The sequence below is a fragment of the Cavia porcellus genome, unplaced genomic scaffold (assembly GCF_034190915.1).
Source record: "Cavia porcellus strain 051 isolate PalLab524CR breed Dunkin Hartley unplaced genomic scaffold, mCavPor4.1 scaffold_23, whole genome shotgun sequence".
Lineage (NCBI taxonomy): Eukaryota > Metazoa > Chordata > Mammalia > Rodentia > Caviidae > Cavia > Cavia porcellus.
In genome coordinates, this window is record NW_026947506.1 from 47,577,193 (window position 1) to 47,591,402 (window position 14,210).

At 40.6% G+C, this 14,210-nt stretch overlaps 1 long non-coding RNA gene across 1 annotated transcript in view; it reads left to right on the forward strand.

Moving 5' to 3' along the window:
- Window positions 1-468: 468 nt before the first annotated feature.
- LOC134472379 (uncharacterized) overlaps window positions 469-14,210 on the forward strand; it is a 48,601-nt gene continuing 34,859 nt past the window's right edge. Inside the window, exon 1 of the long non-coding RNA XR_010042184.1 lies at window positions 469-1,059. This is a non-coding gene — a long non-coding RNA (uncharacterized LOC134472379). The remainder of the gene's footprint in view (window positions 1,060-14,210) is intronic.

The window sequence follows — 14,210 nt, forward strand, 5'->3', positions numbered from 1 at the left end:
AGTCCTGATATATCCAGACACACTAAATGCCTGATTACTGCAGGTGACACCACGGTGCTGAATTAGGAAAAATAAGAATCCCGTCCAACGCCCAGAACCATCTGAAAACAGAATGCATTGATTTACAGCACACTGGAGCCCACTCAGTGGGTCACCCTAACCGGTCAGTGTAGCCTGTTGTACACATCATGGAAACTGCAAGAAAAGAGCTCAGTGGCTGTGAACAAAAGTAACGAAGGTTGGAGACACGAGTCACCCTGATTTGACTGGCGTCTTCTGGGCACATGTAATGAACTAATTATGCCTGCCACGCATTTGCACAAATCAATCAAAATCAGTGAATAGTAAAATAACTTTCCTACCCTGTAGCAATAGCTGGCAGGTGGCTGGGCGGGGAAGGCAGAGGCGCCGGAAGGGTGGGGCATCTGCGGAGCTCCCAGCTTCAGAGTGTCTGCCAGCACTGGTGCACAGACAGCAAGGAAGCCGACAGAACCGTAAGTGAAGACCTGGAAACTGAAATTCGCATTCAGGAGGAAAATGCCATTCCCTGCAGCAGGACATCATAAACCTTGAAGTAGAGCCTAATCCAACGAGCTCCTAGTGGTGCTGGGAAATGAAATGTGTATGCCACCTGTTCACCATTGGTGCAGTGCACGCCCCAGGGTGTGCCAAGCAGACACACTGAAACAGGAGCTCAGTGGCCAAGGGGGAGAAGCAACGCCCACTGCCCAGCCTCAAAGCCACAGAGAGACCGGGCAGGACTCGGGCCTGCAGGGAGCCACCAGTGCCATCACGCGGCCCTGTGAGCTGTGATTCTGGAGGCGAAGGTCCAAGCCACCCACTCCCTTTCAGGCTCCTGGGTGGGTCGCCGACGTGGGAGCTGCAGCCGCTCTGCACTTGAAAGCGCTGCTCCACACCTGTCTGCAGAACCAGCTGCGACACAGCGATCAAAACCTCCCAGGAGGAGACATGATTATGAGCATTTTCATCTCTGAAACCCTGACTTCTAATCCGCCAGTCAAGTCTGTCCCCAGTGAGTGATCTCCGAGGTTCCAGAAGGTAAGTGCAATCAAGCATGGGCGCAATTTTCCTATTATTTCCTGCCTGTGTCTCTCATCTTCTTTCTTTTGATTTATGCTTCTGACTGGGAATGAAAAGAAGTGAGAAAAAAATAAAAGGAATATCTTACTTTAAAAAATACTTGTCTAAGCATATCAGCCCACAGAAATGGGCTATTACATTCTGTTTGTTGTGTTTAATTTTTTTCAGTGCTGGGGATCAAATCGGGGCCTTTGCACTGAGTTACAGTCACAGACATTTTTATTGTTTATTTTGAGACAAGGTCTTGAAAAGTCACTAAGAGCTTGAACTTGTGATCCTTCTGCCTCAACCTCCCAGAGTGCTCGGATAGTAAGTATGCACCACCACACCTGGCTGTGTAATATTTTGAAGAGTCCGTTTCCCTAAAATTCTCCCTGGCCTGGATAACTGTAACTGCTCCCAAGGGGTCTCCTTTCTCTCCTTGTTCCTAGTGGAAGACCCTGACGTTGTCCCTCTCAGCCCCGCTGTGGCACCATGTCCCATGAGTAGAACCTGAAGGACACAGCTGACCACCCTGTCCAGCAGGACCTGTGGGACTCGTCATGTCTCTGCCCAGCTGCCACTCGCTGAACCCCTTCAACATCACAGAGCGGGACGGCCAGGCCAGATGCTCCTCTTACCACCCAGGGACTGAGGAGACTCTGGTCTTCCTGCAGCACGGGTTAAGCAAACATTCAGTAAGGACAGAGCAGCGGAGAAGATTAGTAAGAGAAGTAATTAAGCTGAGAACATCAAGTCAAACAAATTAAAAATACCATTCCGCATTCCTCTGTGTAGGTCTGTGCTCTCACAGCTGTCGCAGGAAGGTGACCAAAGGCGTTCTGCATTCTGCTTACAATTCCTACCTCGCCATGCTTTCCTCGCCAATTCTTTCCAGGAACTGCCCAATTTTTCTAACTGGCATTTATGATAGTTCAATGAATTCCTTTACTTTAGAGATCTCCCTGCCTCTGGAATTTTGATTTAATAGAATTCTCATCTGACAATCTTCAGGGCTGATTCCTGCATTGACTTGGCATGTGTTATATTTTAAATTTGAAATATTCCTAGAAAAAAAAACGTTCCCAGAAAGCATTATGTGTTGAGAAACCAGACTTTAGGAATATACTGAATCAGAAAGGTCGACTTTAATTAGTGGAAGTCACAGAAATTTAGGAGGTCAGCCCTAATGGAGAGACCGACCATGAGGGGTGATTTGGGAAGCATATCACTTCCTGCTCATTCTTTTTTGTATGTTTCCTTCTCTTGTTCCTTCTGGATGACATGAAGTGGACAGTTTACCTCCTTGATGGCTTTCTACCGCCATGCTCCTGCTTCCCCTCAGGCTCACAGAAACGGAACCAGCGGGCCATGGACTGAACCCCTGAAACCATAAACCACATGCACCTTTTCTACTTTAGCTCTGTACAGCAGGTACTCTGTCACTGTAACAGAGAGCTGAATGACACATCTGTGCTCTATCACCCACCTTTGTTGTAAGGCAGGACCACATGGACCATTAGGCCATTCCCTGCTCTGCGAATTCCCTTCCACACACCACTGTCACCTTTCATCTCTCTATGCATATATGCACATATGCACAGTCCTGAAATGTTTTCGTAGTCCTCAGAGTCCATAGAAAAAGAGAGAGAGAGAGAAAGAGAGAAAGAGAGAGAGAGAGAGAGAGAGAGAGAGAGAGAGAGAGGGAGAGAGAGATTGTCCTTGGTTTTGCATGTTTTTTTTTCATAATAAATGAGTAAAGTGTATGAGAAAGTCCTTGTATGGATTTTTGGATACATAAATGAAAAGGAAATGCTTGTGTTATGGACTACCACATTCCTACACAGGTCCAGATGTAAATGGTAAAACCCTATCTACTGCAGCATAGACTGTCTGTATATGACTCTATGATCCCAAGAAGATGAACAATTAAAAAATTATAGTTGTTCTAAGTAATAAGCTTAATAGTAGATATGAGAATAAATTTCTATGATACTGTGGGACAGAGCAAGATAACTCCTTAGAAAATAAAAGTTTTAGAGAAAGTTACTTCAGACTATCATCTTAAAAGTTCACTACATTCTCCCTTCTATAAATGGTAAAGAAAATAGAGTGTGAGTCTCATCATTAGAAGGCCTATATATCTTTATGTACATCCTGAGACTGTCAAGCACACTGCTTAAAGGAAAAGCTAGTCGTGTAGTTTTGAAAGAATAACAATTAGAATTAAATTAGAAAGAGTAACAGTGCTTTGGTGCTAAGGAAGGGGCAGGCCATAAGCAAGCGGTTTTAAAAAGGAAGAAGGAGCGAAGCTCTGCTCCATCTGTGGGGCAGGGAAAGTGGTACCGCGTGACAAAGAAATGGAAAAGGTCATCAAGATCATCGAGAGCCCGGTGTGTGAGAGCTTCTGTTCTCAGCCAAGGAAGAAGGTAACAGAAAGCAGCAACCCTGAGCTGATCACAGTATCTTCTCTGGAAAATCACGTTCAACTGGGCAATCAATAGCAATTTCCCAAAGACCTGCATCAGATCTGTAATTCATGTAAAAGCTGGACTGGAGCCTAAATGTGAGATAAAAACGTCAATGAAAGGAATAAAACGTGGTGGAAATGCTACTTCAGGAATGCATGTCTAAGTGTGGGTGCTCTCATACGTGTGTATGTGTGCACGCCTGTGTGCAGGTGTGTGTACATGTGTGTGTCCTGAGGGCAGATTTCTGTCCTGCATATGCCGCATTACAGGAAGCTCTCCGTGCTGGGAAACTTTTCCCAGGTGGCAGGAGATGCTGCCTTCCCCTGGGCCTCTGACTCTGCTGCAGCAGGGTGACCAGGTCTTTGCCAAAAGTGTGGTGAGTGTGTGCGGTTTCTGTGTGGCTCTGCACCCCAGATCGTGCTGCTCCTGCCCTGACTCTGTCCTGGAAGGAGGGCAGGGGTGCTTGCTGCCGCCTAGAGAGAACAGCTGGGGTGCCTAGTGTGTGAGAGTCTACTTTCTCTAGAGCGGTTCTGCACTCCTGGACCAGCTTCCCACTCTCCTTTAGTGCAGAGATGAGGCTCTGTGCTTTGTATCCTAGCATCGCTGGGTAGATTTCTTCACTTCCAGTCTTGGATCCATGAGGTGGGAAAAAGTCCCAGAGAATTCAGCATTTATGGAGACTTGAGGTGCTCAACTCGTCTGTCTTATTTTCTCCTCCTGTAAAGGATGGTTCTCCTGCTTCCCTTCTCCTCCTCCTCTGCCTCCTCCTCTCACCTAGGTGAAATTTAAAAAACATGTTGCAAAGAATGTCCAGCAATGTACTGTTGACCAGGGGATAGAAGCATATTGTTTAAAAAAAACACAGAAAAAATTAATAATAATTTATTGATAAGTTTTAAAAATATGTAAATACTTCTTGATGTACCTAGATTGCATAATTCAAATGAAAAAAGTAATTCACACATCACAGGCTAAATTTTAACCTGTGTAGCAATGGCAACCTACATTATCCTGTGTATAAAAACAACTCCAGCATGCCAGTGTGGAGGACTGAGTGTGCCCCACAGTAACCTAGGCCAGAAAAAGAACAGGCCATCTTCAGAATGTGAGGCGACTTAGCTGGGAGGTGTGCAAACATCACATCCATCACAGATTCGCAAAATCAAAGCATAAATACCACTCTACACTTTCCGAGTGACAAATGGGAAACACAGATAATCCTCAGTGAAGGCATGGGGTTGGCAAAGAAGCTGCCACCATGCACGGCTGCAGGAAAAAGGACCTGTCTCAGCCACTCCTGGAGACAGTGGGGTGCCTTGCTGTAAACTCCAAACAAGCCCTGAAGGTTTAAGGGAACAGATCTCAGAGCACATCTCCAGGAGCAGGAGACTCCAGTGTGGCGTAATAAAACAAAGAAGTGCCTCTGCTTCAGCTCTGGCCAAAAAAGGAGCCAGGAGTAGCCGTGTGTTAGCTAACAAACTCAGGCTTTTTCTCTTCTCCACCTTTCATTCAGCTCTTGTGCCCAGCATGAGCACTCTCCTGTTTCCTGTGATAGATGCTGTCTCGATTTGTGACTTGTGAATAAGAAACCAATGGGATCCACATATCATCTTTGTGATTGTGTCTTTTGAAAGTATCAAAAGTTTTACTCGTTGTCATATCAGTCTTATGGAAAGTATCAATATGAGTAAGACAGAATTCAGCATGTTTGACATACTGGATACACAGTAGTGTAAATCATTAACAGCATCTGGAGCTCTGGTAAGTAAAGTCCATCTCATTTACCTGTCTCTGTTTCTCTTTGTACAAGTTGAGAATGCATCGTATTTTGTGGAACATACAACCTTGATTTCTTGTAACTGGACTCGAGGCTGGGAAATTTTTGCTGGATTTGATCTGTCTAAAATCTTTCCATGATCATGTGGTTTAGATCTGCGATATTCTTTTGAAGTGAATATTCTTGACACCCACTATACCCTCAGTGGGCAAAGTTTCAGTTACAACTGAGTATCTGTGATAGTTTGGATCTCAAATGGCCCCGGCACCTTGTGTTTGGAACGTGGGGTATAATATTCATGGTGAATCCTCCACCATGAGCTCAGCAGCTGCTTGTGCTGCTGCTAGATGGGGCCTTGTGGGAAGCGACAGGTCCCTGGGGGAATCACCTGGAGGGGTGTACCCCAGTCCTGGCTCTGGCTTCCCTCTGATTTCTGGCTACCATGACATGAGCTCCTCTCCTCCGCCAGACCCTTCCTGCACTCTCCTTCCTTGGAGCCCGCTGATCTTGGACTGAAACCCTGAACCCAAATAAACCTCTCCTCCTTTCAGTTTGTGGGTGTGAGGACTGCATTACAGAAATGAGAAAGTCACTAAGACAAGGTTCTTCAGCAAACAATTTTGAAATGAAACACCTGTCACATTAGTTTGTAATTGCTATCACACCATTCGCTTCCAAGGAAATTAATATAAATCTATGATTGATAGTTTGTGATTTGCGTCATTTATTTGTAGGTCTTGTTGATCAACTTTTCTATTTTTGTTGTTTAATTATAAAATACTACATATCTGCAGACAAATGTATGAAGCAAAAATGTACTACTTAAATGTTTATCAAAATGCAAACACTTCTGTAAGGCTGAAGCAGAAGAGAATGTTACAGTACCCCAGTGATCATTTTTTAACTACCCCTGGCCAATGCATGGACGTAATCACCACCTGGAGTCTATGATAATAATTCTTTAGTGTCCCTAAATGATCATATATATAGAGTGTGGCCAAGTGCCATCCAGTCCACTTGGTCACAACAGACGTGCAAAGTAGAACGCTGCACTCCTTTTTTCCCCTTGTCCTAGGAATCGAACTCACGACCTCATTTTGCCAGGCAGGAGCTTATGCCACTGAGCTAAATCCCTGGCAGGATGCTGAGTTCTTGTCTCTCCGTTCACTGGATATGACACTGGTGAATTCTTGCTCTTTCCTCACATCAAAATGACCATGAAAGAGAAACAGTTTGCATCCATTCAGGATTGTGAAAAAGCCAGGACAATGCATTTAAAGACACTAATGAAAGAAGACTTCCAGAACTGCTTCGGGAAATGGCAAGAATGCTGGGATAAGTGTTTCTTAATTAATGGTAATGTGTCTTTTCCTGCAACATGTTTTTAAAAGTAAACTTTCACTGTTTTCTTTGATCATAAGTCAGAAACTTACATTCTTTCCAGAACTATGTGACAAAATTTTACTCTGTAAGTATGGGGCTGCCATATCATGTATCTGGGCTTTCTAGAGAGTATAAATTAACAACTCAATGTGATTTGACTTATTAAGATTTTCCTGATTACAGCTGAGACTGAACCTTGTCAAATAGCTATTGATCCACATGGTACATTTTTGCATATGAATTTTCTGGAGAGATCTGCTTTCTTTTCCTGTTGAGTCTGGTTTTATTTTATTGTTGATTAGTAGAACTTTATTAGCCCTTTGTCTCTTTTGTTACCATTATTTTCTTCAGGTGATGTCTTTTCTTTTTGCTCCCTCTTAACAAGGAGAAATTCTTAAAGTACTCCAGTTAGTTGATCTTTTTCTTTGTGGTAAGAGATTTTGCATTTTTTATAACAGATTTTATCTTTTAAGAAGTGATATTCCCTAGTACCTTTTAGATAACAGATACAAGTTTTCTTTCAAGCATAAATTAGCATTGTCACTGGAATTAGCATGCATGTCATGTAAAAATACATGCTTTCATTTCTTTTTTTTCTGTGTATATGTTCAGCCCCATTTATTTTAAATAATCTCCTGGCCCTTTGATCTGATCAGCAAACTCATTGTGGTTATAAATCTAGTAACTCTGTGTCATATTAGTTTTCCATTGCTACAGTAACAAATGAGCCAGGAATTCAGTGATGCAAATAAAGACTGAGTAATTACCACCTTTAAGGACACTTGTGATTAGAGGACAGTCACACATGTAGGATGACTCATCTTTCTTCAGCTCCAAGGCGTTAATTGCACCATTAAGGTTCAGCTTGCAATGAAAAATAACAGGGGCACAGATTGAAGAGACTGGGGATTTTGCTCTGTGCATAAAGATGGGAATATAGAATTTTTGTAGCAGTTATTGCTATCACATTGCTTCAATCCAAAGGTCAACCTAAATTGTTCCATTTCTTGAGAGTCTCCTTGTAATACTGCAATTACTTCCTTAAACATTTTGTAGAATTCACTTAGGGAGTTTTTAAATGAAGTTTTCTATGAATTGTAAGCTTCTCTGACAAACATACTAAATTATTTTCATTAGGTTTTTAGATGGTTTTCATGCTACTTTGACAAAGTTTTATTTTCCTACTGAATGAAGTCATCTTACTTTTCTTCTCTGTGTGCATTTATGCTTTTTCCTAATCATTTTGGTAGCTGAGAAATCTGAGTGACATCCCTGTGTCCTTTCCTGATGGATGCCGAAGTCGTCATGCTTCATCCTCGTTATGTAGTACAGTTTCAATAGACACAGATTAATATATTGACACTTTCAGAATTTTATAGTACTCTGTCTTCCTATTTGCAATATTTCCTATGAAAAATAAGCAGTCACTCTTAAGTGCTATTCTTTTCAAGATAATTTCATGTTTGGTCTCTTTAGGTTTTTTTCTAGTTATTTTTGGTTATCACAAGTTCTTTTTGAAAAATAATTAAAAATTTAATGCAAACAATTAAAAATTTATACCTGGATAATTAAAATTTTGTATAGCTTTAATTCTGAGATTTCTCTCTGTCAATTTTTATGTTTCTTTTATGTTCCTTTACTTTGTTGATTTTTGCTCCTTTTCTGTCCCTGTGGTTTATTCTAAGTATTTTTTTTTGTTCTGTCTTCTAGTTCTTGGACTCTTCCTCCAGCTTTAAAATGTGCTTTTTCAAAAATACACGTTAAATGTTAGTAGAAAGTGTGTGTTTGTTCCAGCCAGTATGCTGAAATCTATTGTACAATTTTTATTCTCAATACACCTCAGTGAGAATTATCTGTACTCCTGGTGCCCAATAATCATAAGTGGCTAAGAGTTATCATATCAAAATGTGCCGATGGAAGTGGTCAAACACGATGCATGGATATATCCCGAAATTAATTGGTTGATCAAATGTCTTCATTTAGTGGAGAGCTGAGCTCCAACAAGGCAGACTAGGAGACCTAGAGTGGTACCCCCAAAGCTTAAATGGACAATCACTTCCTGCTGGAGCAACCAGGGGAGCTCTGTGGGAGAGCTGAGGAGTGCAGAAACCTCAGGGAGCTCAGAGTCCACTGTGACACTGCAGAGGAGTACAGGAAGCAGGTCACCGCACTGTGGACCCTCAGATGGCACCACTCAGCTCTGGAATCAAAATGCCAGGCTGGACACCTGCATGGGCTCTCATAAGGCATGCACAGACTGAAGGCACATGAGATGGTTTCACAACTGCTAAGTCATCCATTGAATCAAAAACCGCATTGAGGTATCATTGCACACCCATTCGAATGACTCTGACTAGGAAGACAAAGGCAAATATTGCTGAGAGTTTGGAGAGAAGGAGAAACCCAGTGCACTGTTGTGAAAAACACTACAGGAGTTCATCAAAAAAAATCAGAAAGAAAACTATTTTATGATGTGGTTGTTCTGCTTCTGGATATGGATCCTAAAGAAGTAAAATCAAAATCTCAAAAAGATCCTTACATTCCTGTGTTCATTTCAGCATTTATTCACAGTAGTCAAGATGACTCTAACCTAAGAGGTATAGGTAAGAAAATACAGCTGTCTGAGTGTGTGGGTGTGCACATTTCAATACTATTGAGCCCTAAAACCAAAGGGAATTGTACCATGAATGAACCTGCAAGATGTTATGCTAAATGAAATAAAACAAAATTTAGAATTCTTTATAAGAATCAAAATAGAATGGCCTGGAAGGAGGAGGAAGTAAAGGCATTAATCCATCTACCAAGCTAAGAAATCCCCCTAAGTAGAACCTGATGACAGTGCCTGTGGGCTGGTTGGAACTGCACAGGAGGGAGAACCGTGCTGAGTTTATGTTGGACCACACAGAGCATATCTATGCCTCACACTAAGCATGGAACATGGGGTCAGAACATGGTACTTTCAGCAAATATAGAATTGTTCCTTTGGTCCATGTCATCACCTGCATTATTGTGTAGTTAATGCAGCCCGGACTGCATCTTGCAGCCCTACATCTCAGGCACTGTGCAGCTGCCAGAGCTGGCCTGACTCTCTGCTCAGTGATCCAGGTACCCGTCTGCACGCTGTGAGTACCACAATCCAGAGAGGGGATGCTTTAGACCTCTGCCACTACATTTTCAAAAGCTATTTGAAGAAAACATCAATATTTAACAAAATACAATTTTTATATGCTATATATTCTCTTTCTTGGGTTGCGCCCAGGGTGTGATGGTGACCTTTTGTCATTGCCGAAACAAAATACCTAATGCCCAAATGAAAGAGGGAAAGGTTTTGTTTAGCTAACACTTTGTGGAGCATTCAGTCTGTATCAGTTGGATCCAAGATAGGGCAGTATGGCAGAAGAGCAGTCATTCATGGCAGTGGAAGACAGCAAAAACAACAAAATCAAAAAGGAGGAGTAAATTCTTTTTCTCTCTTTATAGTATAAAGAGACTACAGGCCCCCACCCCCAGGGTGGGTCCTCTATACCCTAAACTGTATAATTGCTAAGCCACTTAGTTAAACTTCTAAACATATCTAATTGATACAATGTATCAACCATAACAATTGTTGTCAACTTGCAACCAGACATTAAACATTGGAACATTTATTTAAACAGGTTCCCAGATACAAAGGCTTGCTTATTCTTATCATATCAAAACTTGAAAATTATTACATAGTATTAACAATTTTTAAGAACCAGTATTAAGTCCATCAATACTATACAATGTTAGAACCATAATATTCTGCCCCTGCCCCCCAAAGACATAAGCATATCCCCTTATGCCAAAGGCATTTAGTCCATCTCTAAGAGCTGTCAGTCTTCACAGCTTTAGCACTGCTGAAAAGTTCAAATCCCAAGTCTCCTCGGAGACAAACTCTTAGCTGCAAGCACCAGTGCAAATGATAAGTTACGCAATTCCAACATAAAATGGCATAAGATAAACATTACTATCCCAAAAGTTACCAATAGGGGGGTACAAAGGAATGGACCAAAGCAAGTCCACAACCCAGCAGGGCAATTAAGTCCTGAAGTTTTATGTGCAGAATCTGAGGCAATCTACAGCAAGTTGTGATCTCCCAAGGGCTTGAATGATTCTGGCCTATAGCACTGCTGCTTGTAGTAGCTCCCAGGGCTTCTCTTGCTTTGATGGCTCCATGCAGTTTTCCTTAGACCATCCACATTCCTGATTTTTCCAAAGTTCTGAAGTCTCCACTGCATCACTGGCTTCACCCTCACAGTTTCATACATTGCCTTCTCAGGGACACACTGCCTGGCATCCCAGGACTTCTGAAATTGGGATGGAATTCTTCTGCATAAATTCTTATGGATTATGGATTCTGCATAAATCTTGCATTCTGCATGCACCTAAAGCCAATGTCACATGAATGACGTCAAGGTCTGCTGCAAGGTAGAACGATGGTAGCCAGGCTTTTCTTTCCCTTGGCTATATTGAGTGCCTGGATCACTGACAGTCTGAATCCATTTCTGAGGAACAAAGTCTCTATGCTGACACCATTCTGGAATATGGTGCTCTGTGGTTTTTCCTCAAAGCCGTCTTTCATTTTTGCAATTGCGAAGCTGCAAATGGTAGAGACTTGCTGCTTCTCGTGATCCCTCAGGCAATCTTTTGTATTCTTCTTTTTTTAAATTTTATTTAAGAGGAAAAAGAGAAAAACACAAAACAAAACAAAGCGGTGTAAGGGTACACATAATACAGAACTACAAAGAAAAAAACATAGCAGTAAGAAATCACCTGTTAATAGATTACATATTATCATCTTGGAAATAGTTGCTCAAATCACAGTATGAAAGAATACGAAGTGGACATTGAAACAGAGAGACTGCAAACAGCTGTGTTCAATGATCCAAAAACATTAATATAGTCAGCTATGTAACACCCCTAAACATACTTGCTGTTATATCCATTAGAGCTCTTTTTTTTCCCCCTCTCTTTTTTACAACAAAATTTACACATTTTGGATTTTATTACTCCTTAGTTCTTATTACTTTTGGGGGGGGAGAGAGAATAAAGTCAAATATGGCAAAACAAAGCTGTCAGTCAAAACCAAGGATAGACATAGCACATGGTGTAGAACAGAGTACAAGATTATCAACAATGGTTATCAACATTGTCTCTTGTTTCCTTAAAAAGAATTGTCTATCTCATTAGATATTATAAAGTTGGACAAAACAGTAGAGAACAAGACCAATAAAACTTAGGCATTGTAAACATTACAGGACTTCCAAAGGAGACAATAGTCAAACCAGAATGGGCATCTTAGTGAATCTTATTGCCCTCAAAGTAGTTGCCTATATCCTCAAACTTGATACTATCGCACAGAATGGAACAGAGTCTAATCAGTCAAAACAAGATCGTGGGAGTATTACAGGACTTCAAAACAAGTTAATAGGAAATCAAAAATAGTTACTATTATATATCCTAATTTTTTAAATTTTTCCCCTTAATTAAAATAAACATAAGAAATAACTAAATAATTTTTTTAAAGAATAAGGGAGAGATTAAGTTAAAACAGGACATAACAATATAACAATAGAGGTCAAAGCATGACTGTTTCAGCAACCTCGTGCTTCACCACCAAATAACCCGATTTAATGGTAGTTACCATAGTGTCTTTTTCCTTGAAACATTTGGATAAAACTTCATATACTATAGCTTCAAATATTTCCATATCAAGAAGCCCAGAATAAAGCCTTTCTAATTAATAAGTGAAAATTTTATAAGGCTTCAAGGCCACATAATGGGGAATCATGATTACCACATATTTTTGTATATTTGAATCATTACTTACATTAGGGAAACTATTCGGTATTCATACATGCGAGATTGATTTATTTCACTTATGAGTATGGTCTCAAGCTGCGCCCATTTATTGATAAATATCTCAATGTGATCCTTCTTTATAGCTGAATAATACTCCATTGTATAGAAATACCACGACTTTTTTATCCATTCCTCAGTTGATGGACACTTGGGTTGTTTCCAAGATCTGGCGATTACAAATTGTGCTGCTATAAACATAGGTGCACATATATCACTGTGGTATGATGCTTTCAGTTCTTCTGGGAATATGCCTAGAAGTGGAATAGCTGGAATAAATGGTATTTCCAATCCCAACTTTTTGAGAAATCTCCAGACAGACCTCCACAAAGGCTGTACCAGTCTACCAACAGTGGAGGAGAGTTCCTTTTTCCCCACAGCCTCTCCAGCATTTGTTGTTGGTTTTCTTGATCCTGGCCATTCTTTCAGGAGTGAGATGGTGTCTCAGTGTGGTTTTAATTTGCATTACTCTAATGACCAATGATGATGAGCATTTTTTCATGTATTTATTTGCCATTTGCATTTCTTCATCTGAGAATTGCGTATTCATCTCAGATGCCCATTTTTGGATTGGATCTTTGAATTTTGGAGTTTTGAGTTTTTTTAATTCTTTATATGTTTTAGACAAGAGTCCCTTATCTGAGAGAGAGTTAACTAAAATCTTTTCCCAGTTTGTGGGTTTTCTTTTCACTATGCTGGAGATTTCTTTTGACATGCAGAAACTTTTTAATAAGAAGTGGTCCCAGTTATTGATTCTGGGAAGTATTTTCCGTGCGGTTTGAGTCCTGTTCATGAATTCTCTACCTACTCCTATGTCTCCAAGGTTTCTACCCAATTTGTCTTCCAATTGATTTAGTGTTTCTGTTTTAATATTCAGATCTTTGACTCATTTAGATTTTAATTTAGTACATGGTGATAGACATGGGTCTAGCTTTAGTTTTCAGCAAATGGAGAGCCAGTTTTTCCAGCACCATTTATTAAAGAGACTGTCGTTCTTCCAGTGAACCTGCTTGGCTCCTTTATCAAAGATAAGGTGGTTGAGTGTGTTTGTATTTGTGGTTGAATCTTCTAATCTATTCCATTGATCTTCAGCTCTGTTTTGATTCCAATACCATGTTGATTTTACTACTGTTGCTTTGTAGTATAACTTCAAGTCAGGGATTGTGATGCCTCCTGCTTTGTCTTTGCTGCTTAGAATTGCCTTTGCGATTCTAGGTCTCTTCTGGTTCCAGATGAAATTTAGGAGTGATTTCTCTAGATCTATAAGGTATGTTGATGGTATTTCTATTGGGATTGCATTGAATCTGTACAACAGTTTTGGGAGAATGGCCATCTTCACAATGTTTGTTCTTCCTATCCATGAGCAAGGGATGTCTTTCCATTTTCTGAGATCATCTTCAATTTCCTTTTTCAGTGTATTATAATTTTCACTGTATAAGTCTTTCAGTTCTTTCGTAAGAGTAATTCCTAAATATTTAATTTTTTTGCTTGCTAATGTGAATAGTCCAGTTTCTCTTATTTCCCTCTCTGTAATTTTGTTGTTTGTGTATAGGAATGCTATTGATTTCTGAGTATTGATTTTGTATCCGGCCACATTACTGAATTTATTTATTGTATCT